At 46.0% G+C, this 9,949-nt stretch overlaps 1 long non-coding RNA gene across 2 annotated transcripts; it reads right to left on the reverse strand.

The window, feature by feature from the left end:
• Positions 1-6,073: 6,073 nt before the first annotated feature.
• LOC129630052 (uncharacterized) lies at positions 6,074-7,580 on the reverse strand. Of its 2 annotated transcripts, none has more exons than XR_008703483.1 (3): positions 7,165-7,580; positions 6,523-6,720; positions 6,074-6,366 (listed from the first exon to the last, which is right to left on the reverse strand). It is a non-coding gene; the product is annotated as an uncharacterized LOC129630052 (long non-coding RNA). The 2 variants fall into 2 exon arrangements; XR_008703484.1 differs by lacking the exon at positions 7,165-7,580 and adding an exon at positions 6,962-7,138.
• Positions 7,581-9,949: the final 2,369 nt, after the last annotated feature.

The raw sequence follows: 9,949 nt of genomic DNA on the forward strand, positions 1-9,949 counted from the left end.
TTCTTGCCTGGAAAATCCCATGGATGGAGCCTGGTAGGCTATAGTCCCTGGGGTCGCAAAGAATCGGATACGACTGAGCAACTTCACTTCTATAGTAACCCTGTTTCTCCTTTTTAGGACCTGAAGAATATTTCCCCAAAGCAGTTGCATCATTTTATGTTCCCATCAGCAGGGTGTGAAGGTTCCTTTTCCTCCACATCCTCTGCAACACTTATTAACAGCCGCCCTAGTGGGTGTGAAGTGGTATTTCACTCTGGTTTTGGTTTGTGTTTCCCTAATGACTAATGATGTTGATCATCTTCTTCTGTGCTTATTAGCCATTTCTATGCCTTCTTTCGAGACATGTCTATTTAAATAACTTGCCCATCTTTAAATTAGGTGATTTGTCCTTTTATATTGAGTTATAAAAGTTCTTTTAATATTCTAGATACAAGTCTCTTATCAGATACATGATTTGCAAATATTTTCTTCCATTCTGTAGGCTGTCTTCACTTTCTTGATGCTATACTTTGAAGAACAAAAGTTTTTAAATTTTTATGAAGCTTTGAGAATATTTTCTAGACATGATTGTATTTGATTTAATGTTTCATATGAGTATGCTACAATTTGTTTAACTAACGCTGACTGTTGAAGTCTCACATTGCTGGTGTCCATGTCCATCAGGTTGGTGACGCCATCCAACCATTTCGTCCTCTCTTGTCCCTTCTCTTTGAAGGAAGGAGGAGAAGGGCATGACAGAGGATGAGACGGTTGGATGGCATCACCAACTCAATGGACATGAGTTTGAGCAAGCTCTGGGAGTTGGTGATGGACTGGCAGGGAAGCTTGGCGTGCTGTAGTTCATGGGGTCACGAAGAGTCAGACACCACTGAGCGACTGAACTGAACACTGACTGCCGAAGTCTTGCATTGTTTCCCGTTTCTTCACCATTCTTTATCACGTTTAGCTGTATGTGTCTGGAAAAAGAGTCTCCGAGCACAATGCTGATGCACTTCTTAGGACAAAGCCCTGGAAGGGCAACTACTCTGCCTAAGAATAAGAATGCTCATACGCCTCTTACCAGATTGCTTTCCAAAAAAGTCATGGAACCCAGGTACCTTTCTCTGCTCACCGCTCATCCCTATGGCGCATGTCAGTGCCCAGTCAATGCGTCCTCTGGTAATATTATTTACAAAGTAAACTTCTTTAGTGAATTCACTGAATTTTAAGATGTGTGTTTTTTTAGGTGGTCTGAGGAAAAAAATGTTGAGGTTGATCAGAGGCAGGTAAGAAATGGCTAATGAGATTCCCAGACTGTCTTTCAAGCGATGCAGTTTCACTACTTTTGTTGTACAGACCACACCTGTCTGGGACGAGAAAGCATCTACTTTGTGAAGTTCTTTGGAAAGGCCGCTTCAGTGCTGGGAGCAAGACATGCCAGCTCTGAGGACACTTTGCTGGCCGGCGGTGGGCACCCTTCATTGCCACTCATTGCACATTCTTCTTTGCATCATTATTAATGTACTTCTCCCTTCCTGGAGTCAGAAAAAGAATCCGTTCAAGTTAGTCCCAAGTTCCAGTTTGGTGGGGTTTGACCACCCAGGGAATCTGATTATCAGGCAGTTTGGCAGCCTGTGGTTTTGAACAGTCTTTCAATGATTGATTCATCCAGCAAACACTTCTTGAGCACCTGTCGTGCCCAGCTCTCGTACTAGACATTAGGGACAGAGCTATGCATCAGACTTGAGATCTCATGTTTATAACCATTCGAAGTTCTGGAACTCTTTCAAAAATCTGATGAAAATGTTGGACCCTGTTCCCCCCCAAAAAACCTGTGCACCTACACACAAGATGTTACGTGTTAATGGCCTCCTCAGAGACCATCAGTGGATTTCCTGGCAGGGGTGGGGGGTGCGGGGCATGGAGCCCAAATTCAGAGTCATAGTCATATTCCAGTAAATTAGAGAAAAAAAATGATGCCGTGTCATATCTGTGTCATTATCATTACGTAACACCTTGAAGCCTGAGTCCTGAACAAGCCTCTCCTTCCTCATACAGCAGGATTTTGTAGCCTTGGCCATCTGAACACTGGCTCCTAGGTGCTGTGCTGGGGCTGTTTGAGGTGCTGCAGTTTAGCAGAAAGTTAGACAGACATGGTCCTGGGTTTCATGGAGCCTGCAGGCCGGGGAGGAACTTCTGTCCTCCCCTGACCTGGGCTACCCTGGGGATGTCTGCTGAACCTCAGCGGGGTGTTTGTCCTCCGGCTGTCACTGATAGTGTGTCAGGAAGAAACAGGAGTGACAGAGCTGAGGACAGGACACGCAGGGGGCAGTGGTGTCAGGATGTTTGGCCATCATTACGTGTGATGACCTCCAGTCAAGGCAGGGGCTGCCGATTGCTGAGTCCAGCCAGGTTCTTTTAGGTGATGTCAGAGCCCATGTAGGGTTTTGGGAACCACTGTGCCTCAAATAGTGGAAATCGAAGCCTTTTATCTGTGGGCATGAAACAAAGCCAAGAAGCGTGGCCAGCAGGGTCCTCCGGATCGGGGAGGTCTGCCAGCTACTTTGTGTGCAGGCTTCGTACCACACCACCACACCACCCAACTCCTATTAAACTGATGAGGAATGGCAGATCCTCCTGCCTGCCTCCCAAAGGAGCGAAGGCAATCGGACGTGGGAAGACATCTTTCTGGGGTAAATAAGTCATGGGTTTCCTTTGCTGAATTCCAGATGAGCTCTTGGGCCCCCTTTCTTTCACCCCAACATCACACAAAAGGAGCACAGAAGATCTCTGAAGCAGGAGGCAGGCAACTGCTTCAGAACAGGCAATAGAGCAACACAGAGAGAAATCTTAGTTACGAAGCCTTGATGTCCCGGTGTCCTAGAGTGGGACTGTCTGAGAGACAGGCGAACCCGGGAAAATAAAGGAGGGTACTGACTTAGACCTGGGCCAGTTCCCCAAATGCTCATGGTCTTGTGATTGTGTTCTTCTCATGGGCCGCAGGTTTTGAGCAACCAATGAAAGCTATGGACCCTCTCCCATACATTATTACTGTGAATAACTTGATGAGGTTTTTGGGTCATGGAAACCCAACCATCGGTTGCTAGGTGATTCCTGGAAAGCAAATCTTATGTACGGTCCACTGAGGGAGATGAAATGTACATGTATGGTAATTATTGCTATTAAAGAAGGGAAGAATGATACAAATCAGGCAAACTTTTTCTGAAAGGGTAAGATAGTAAATACTGTAGCCTTTGTGACCCATTCAATATCTTGCTGCAACTGCTCAACCCTGTGGCTGTAGCATTAAAGCAGCCAGAGATGATTCATAAATGAATGGGCATGGGTGTGTTCCAATAAAACTTTATTTACAAAAATAGGCAGTGGCCATATTTGCTTATGGGTTATAGTTTTCTGACTTCTGATAATAATGACAGCCAGTGTTTAGGAACACTCACCATAAGCCAAAATCTGAGTATGTTTTATTATATTATTGTTGTTGTTCAGTCGCTCAGGTGTGTCCAACTCAGCGACCCCACAGACTGCAGCACGCCAAGCTTCCCTGTCCTTCATCATCTCCCGAAGTTTGCTCAAAGTCATGTCCATTGAGTCAGTGATGCCATCCAACCATCTCTTCCTCTGCCACCCCCTTCTCCTCCTTCCCTCAATCTCTCCCATCATCAATAATAGAATAAATTATGGGGCTATTATCATCCCTATTTTACAGATGAGAAACCGGTGTTGTAAGTTGCCCAAGGTCACTTGGCTGATAATTGATGGAGCTAGACTCTGATTTTATCGCTTTGTTCCTAAGATATGATCACACAATTTTTTTATGAAGGATAAGAAGAAGGAGATGATGTTAAGAGTAGTAATAATAATAAAAATTTACTGCGAGTCTGCTATGTGTCAGGTGCTATGCTAACTTTATTTGGGTTAAAGTAAGTCATCCCTACCACAACTCTCTGTCACCATTATTACCTCTGAGAGGGAACTGAGCCACAGAGAGGTCAAACCACTAGCTTTAGGTCGCACAGCTCATAAGTGGGAGGGCAGGATTCACATTCAGGCTATGCTCTCAGTCTTCAGCTGCTGTCTCGAAGCCCTCAGCCTGCAGGAATACCCTCTTTCTCATCTGCGAGGATGTGGGCTCTGACCAATTAGGAGGCAGCTCTGAGTCAAGATTCTGGGTCCCACAGCCACCCTCCTCCCCCGACCGCCACCCACTAGCCTGTTGCTACCACTTTAGTTCTTGGATCAGAGGTGTTCCTTGGAGAGGGTCCAGGGTAGCTGGCTTTTCCCAACTGGCCAGGAAGTATTTTGATATTTACAGATCCAGTTCAGTCATCCAGCTGTGTTCCTACAAGGTGAGCTGTGTGAAGATGCATGCCTCGGCGGGAATATGTGGATGCACACAGAGCAGGAAGCCCGAGTGGTAAGCAGCAACGTCAGGGGCATCTGGGTGCCCGGAGGCCATGCCAGCTGAAGCGGACTGCGGCCTGGGGCTCTGACCGTTCCCAGGACCCTCACCCCTCCCTTAGAGGCAGCAGACTGAGTTCTGGGCTTGTTTCTGAGTCAGAGGCCTCTGCAGGAAAATAAACTTTCTGTCCTAAGAGGAGGAGGGAACAGCTCACTTTTTAAAAATAGGAGAGGCAGCCCCGTTGCTATGACGAATTTCTCATGTTTCTCCGTGTTTTTAAAAAATTTTTATTTTTTTTTTGACCCACATAAAAAGGTACATACAGCCTTCCTGTAAAATTACATGAAAAAATCTTCATCTTATGCCCAGTTCGAGTAAGATTCAAGGGGCTATGGGCCAAGAGAGCTTGTGTTTAGGCCTTTGAAGGTTCTTGGATCTTTGACATTTTGGGGACCCACCCCACACCACTGCTAACCTCAACATGTCCCTACAGATACCATTACACATATGTGTTTTTAATAAAAAAAAAATACCCGAAAAGATGTTAAAAAAGTAATTCATATATATGGAGCTTAGGAAGAATAAATTAATTTTTGTGTTCTTGTGATCTGTGCTTTTCTATTTCTAAACACAAGTGTGGTTGGATAGCAGTTGACTCACCAATGTATTATAGACATTGAATCAGACACATTAATTTTGAGTTTGCACTTGTCTTTTGATGTTCTGGGGTCAATCTGCTTGTGAGTTCAGGTTTCAGATATCTCTGTAGGCCCTCGTCAAGTTTTTAGATCTCAGTTTCTGGGCCTCTAAGGTGGGACGACCGAGGTAGGTGCCAGAAGCAACTCTGAGGCCTCAGTTTTCCCATATGCAAAATGGGTGTGTTTCAGGAAAAGAAGTGCAGAGAGATAGAGGGAAAGAATGATAAAGCAAATTGGGCAAAATATAAATAATTGGAGACCCTGGGTGAAGGTTTTAGGGAGTTCCAACTTTCCTGCATTTTAAAATGATACCTTGAGCATACGTTCAGAACAGACAAAAACTGTAGCCCCCAAACATTCATGCACCCAATGTTCCAACATTCACTGCAGTGCTATGTACAATAGCTAAGTCAGGGAAGCAACCTGAATGTCCATCGACAGATGAATGGATTAAGAAGATGTGGTGTATTTATACAACGGAATGTTACTCAGCAATAAAAAGAAGGAAACAATGCCATTTGCAGCAACACGGATGGACCTAGAGATTGTCATAGTAAGTGAAGTAGGTCAGGAAGAGATAGACAAACACCCTATGATATCACTTATATATTGAATGCAAAACGTGACACAAACGAACTTCTCTACGAAATAGAAACAGACTCACAAACATAGAAAACAGACTTGTGGTTACCAAGGGTGAGAGGTTTGGGGGCGAGATGGATTGGGAGTTTGCGATTAGCAGGTTCGAACTATTATACAGAGAATGGATAAGGAGCAAGGCCCTACTGTATAGCACAGGGAACCATGTTTAATATCCTGCAATAAGCCATAGTGAAAAGAAATATATATATATATATATATATATATATATATCTTACTAAATCACTGTCATCCCACAGAAATTAACACAACTTACTTCAATAAAATAAAGGGGACTTCCCTAGTGGTCCAGTGGCTAGGACTCTGTTCTCCTAATGCAGGGGGCCTGGGTTTGATCCCTGGTCAGGGAACTAAATCCCACCTGTCTCAACTAAAGAGTTCACATACGGTAACAAAGATCCTGCATGCCACAATTAAGACTCAGCGCAGCCAAGTAAATAAATACATACATTTTTTAAATGAAAAAAGAAAGAGAGAGAGATGAAGCCTAATCCGCCATCTTGTAACAACAGTTTCTATGGGAATAAACAGAGTGTCTTTTCAGGCCGTGAAGGGTATCACATCTCTCAGCTACTAGTATTTCTAGATCAGGCCTTGGATTTCAGAATCCTATTTAAAAAAAAAAAGCAAAAGTTAAAAACCTCAACAAAAGCCTTTTCACTCCAAGGAAGGGAAAAAACTAAACTTTTCTGCCATGTTCAGAATGGTGGCCCAAGACTATAGCTTCTGACGGGGGCAGGGGCAGCTCGACTGCCTGTTTCTCACCGGAGGGGTGGGGGGCGCCCCGGGCGGGGCTGTGGGTGCCCCGACTTCCACCTCGAATCTGAGGCCTGGCCGGCTGGGAGCCCTGGTCCTCGCTCAGCCTCCCTGATGTGGCTCCCAGCTGATAACACCTGAAGCTCATTAAAGCTTGGCTTTGGAGGCCTGGGGCCTGGGACCGCGCCGGGCCTCTCGTAGCAGCACCTGAAGAAGGAGGAAGAGGCAATTTCCCTAAATCCGTCCAGAGGCCAGGGTCTCCCAGCTCCTCTTCCAGGCTCCCCCCAGCCCCACCCCAGTGTGCTCCGTCTTCCTGGAAGGCTGCTTCTTCCCCCGACTCCTTCTCCCACCCTCCTCCACTTCCTGCCCTTTGCTCAGCCCCTCCTCCCTCCCTCAGCCTCTGCAGATGAGCAAACTGAGCTTCAGAGAGGTAAAAGGACTTGCCCACCCAGCTCCCAGTGGTGGAGACAGGGATTTCATCATATCGGGCTAAGTCGCTTTAGTCGTGTCCGACTCTGTGCGACCCCGTGGACTGTAGCCTGCCAGGCTCCTCTGTCTGTGGGATTCTCCAGGCAAGACTACTGGAGTGGGTGGTCATGCTCTCCTCCAAGGGGGTCTTCCCCACCCAGGGATCGAACCAGTGTCTCTTACCTCTCCTGCATTGGCAGGCGGGTTCTTTACCATTAGCGCCACCTGGGAAGCCCATCATCAGATTGGGTCTGTCTAATTCCAAGGCCTCTGTTCTTAACCACAATTCTGTGGATGGAGAAGGTGACAAGTCCTGGGAGCCAGAATGTGTTCTTACTGGAAATGTTTGAGTCAGTGGTTTTTAAACTTGAGCCAGCCTCAGCATCCCCTGGTAGCTTGTTAAGAGCCTGCATTTCAAACAAGTTCCCAGGTAAGGCTGCAGCTGCTGGTCCAGAATCCACTCTTTGAGAACCACTGGTTTCAGTGACAAAGCTTTAGATGGTGATGTACGGGGTCCCCCTCACGTGATGGAAACGTTCTCTCCTTTGGACCAGCGGCTGCTGCTCTACTGCTAACTGGTGGGCGACCTTGGGCCAGTGCCTTGCTGTCTCTGGATCCCGTGTCCCCCATCTGTACAGTAAAGATTTGGATGAGCAAGCCTGGTAGAGGGCAGAGGAGGGAAGTTTGGAGTCAGGCTGGGTCTGACTTCTGACTCTAAAAAGCTGTGTGACCTTGGGCAAGTGACTTAACCTCTCTGTGCTTCCAACTATTATCTATGATGTGAAATCATTAAACCACATCGTTTCTAAGTGTAAATATCAGTGAATTAAGGGCTGAGGATGGTGGGGAGAGAAGATGAGGTTCTCAGTCTGGTCAGATGGTGAAGGACATTCTTCCATACCAGCCCAAACTTTTGGAGGCCTGAGAAGAGGCAGGTGTCCCTTCTTCCTGCCCTCTCCCTCCTTTGCTCCCTCCCCATTCCTTCTTTTTTCTCTCCCGTCTGTCTTTCTTTCCTATGCCTCCTCCCTCCCTTTTTCTCTCTGGTATCTTTTCCCTTTCCCTCCCCCCCACCCCCACGCTCCCTTTCTCTTTACCTTTTTTCACAGGTTATTTCCAGCATCAGCTTCTAATTAGACGGAGTCAGTCCTGTCTCTGTTGGTGTGACCTGGGTGCCCTTGGCATAAAGACTTTCCCTCCGTGGGCCTAGAATCCTCATCTGTAAAATGGGCGTGCGTCACCCCCTGCAGCGTTGTTGGAGGTTCCCGACTTAGCCCGGAGGCAGCACCTGGCACAGCGGGCCCTTCAGTTAGTTCTTTAGCTTGGAGGCTAAGGGTGGGGCTCTGGAGCCAGGTGACCTGGCTGGAAGCCCAGCTTTGCCACCTACTAGCTGTGTGGCCTTGGGCAAGTGACTTGACCTCTCTGTGTCCCAATTTTCTCATTGGGAAATGGGGGCAGGAATAGTGCTCACTTCGGTCCTTCATGAGGCTTAAGTAGCAGGTGCCTAGCACGCTGCCTGGCTGTCAGCTCTTCTGATTGTTCACGGCTGATGGTGATGTTGCAGGGCACCGTGCTAAGTTCTGGGAATGGAACAGGGGATGAAGCACAGACCCATCCCCAAGAAAGTCCCAGTGCGAGTGACAGACCTACTCTCACAAGCGAGAACAACACTGCATCAGTGCTGTCCTGGGGGGGCCCAGAGCAGCCCCCCAAGGGGCAGGGATGTCTTCCAGGAGGTGGCCCCAAGCTGAGACATGAAGAGGGAGCGGGCGACTCAATAATAAACATGCTCATAGGAATTTTGTATAATAAAGTAATTGGACAAGTGTGCAATGGTGTGTTAAAACAACCTAATCACCCAGTTCCAAATACTGTAATAGTTGGATAAACTATGGTACACTGAATGAATGGAATCATTAGCAGCTCTTAAAATATGGTAAGGAATATAAACATAAGCACAAATATATATAATCATTAAATGCAAAAGCAGGTTGCAATATGGTACATAGAGATTGACTGAGTCACTTTACATTTATATAAAAAAATGTGTGTGTGTTCAAACCAACGTTTTAAAGATACTTATCTCTGGGGAACTGGGTTTAGGATGAAAAGAGAATTTATATTTAAACAACATGAGGTCTGAACGTAGTTAAAAGTTTGATGTCATTTGTTAGCTTTCTAGAAATGGTACACGAATCTACATTCAATGATAGATCAGGTTTTTGCTTCCCAAAGGAAGAGAGTTCCAGAAAAACATCTATTTCTGCTTTATTGACTATGCCAAAGCCTTTGACTGTGTGGATCACAACAAACTGTGGAAAATTCTGAAAGAGATGGGAATATCAGACCACCTGACCTGCCTCTTGAGAAACCTATATGCAGGTCAGGAAGCAACAGTTAGAATTGGACATGGAACAACAGACTGGTTCCAAATAGGAAAAGGAGGACGTCAAGGCTGTATACTGTCACCCTGCTTATTTAACTTCTATGCAGAGTACATCATGAGAAACGCTGGGCTGGAAGAAGCACAAGCTGGAATCAAGATTGCCAGATATGCAGATGACACCACCCTTATAGCAGAAAGTGAAGAGGAACTAAAAAGCCTCTTGATGAAAGTGAAAGAGGAGAGTGAAAAAGTTGGCTTAAAGCTCAACATTCAGAAAATGAAGATCATGGCATCTGGTCCCATCACTTCATGGGAAATAGATGGTGAAACAATGGAAACAGTGTCAGACTTCACTTTTTTGGGCTCCAAAATCACTGCAGATGGTGATTGCAGCCATGAAATTAAAAGACACTTACTCCTTGGAAGGAAAGTTATGACCAACCTAGATAGCATATTCAAAAGCAGAGACATTACTTTGCCAACAAAGGTCCATTTAGTCAAGGCTATGGTTCTTCCAGTGGTCATATATGGATGTGAGAGTTGGACTGTGAAGAAAGCTGAGCGCCAAAGAATTGATGCTTTTGA

This window comes from Bubalus kerabau, chromosome 16 (assembly GCF_029407905.1).
Source record: "Bubalus kerabau isolate K-KA32 ecotype Philippines breed swamp buffalo chromosome 16, PCC_UOA_SB_1v2, whole genome shotgun sequence".
NCBI lineage: Eukaryota > Metazoa > Chordata > Mammalia > Artiodactyla > Bovidae > Bubalus > Bubalus kerabau.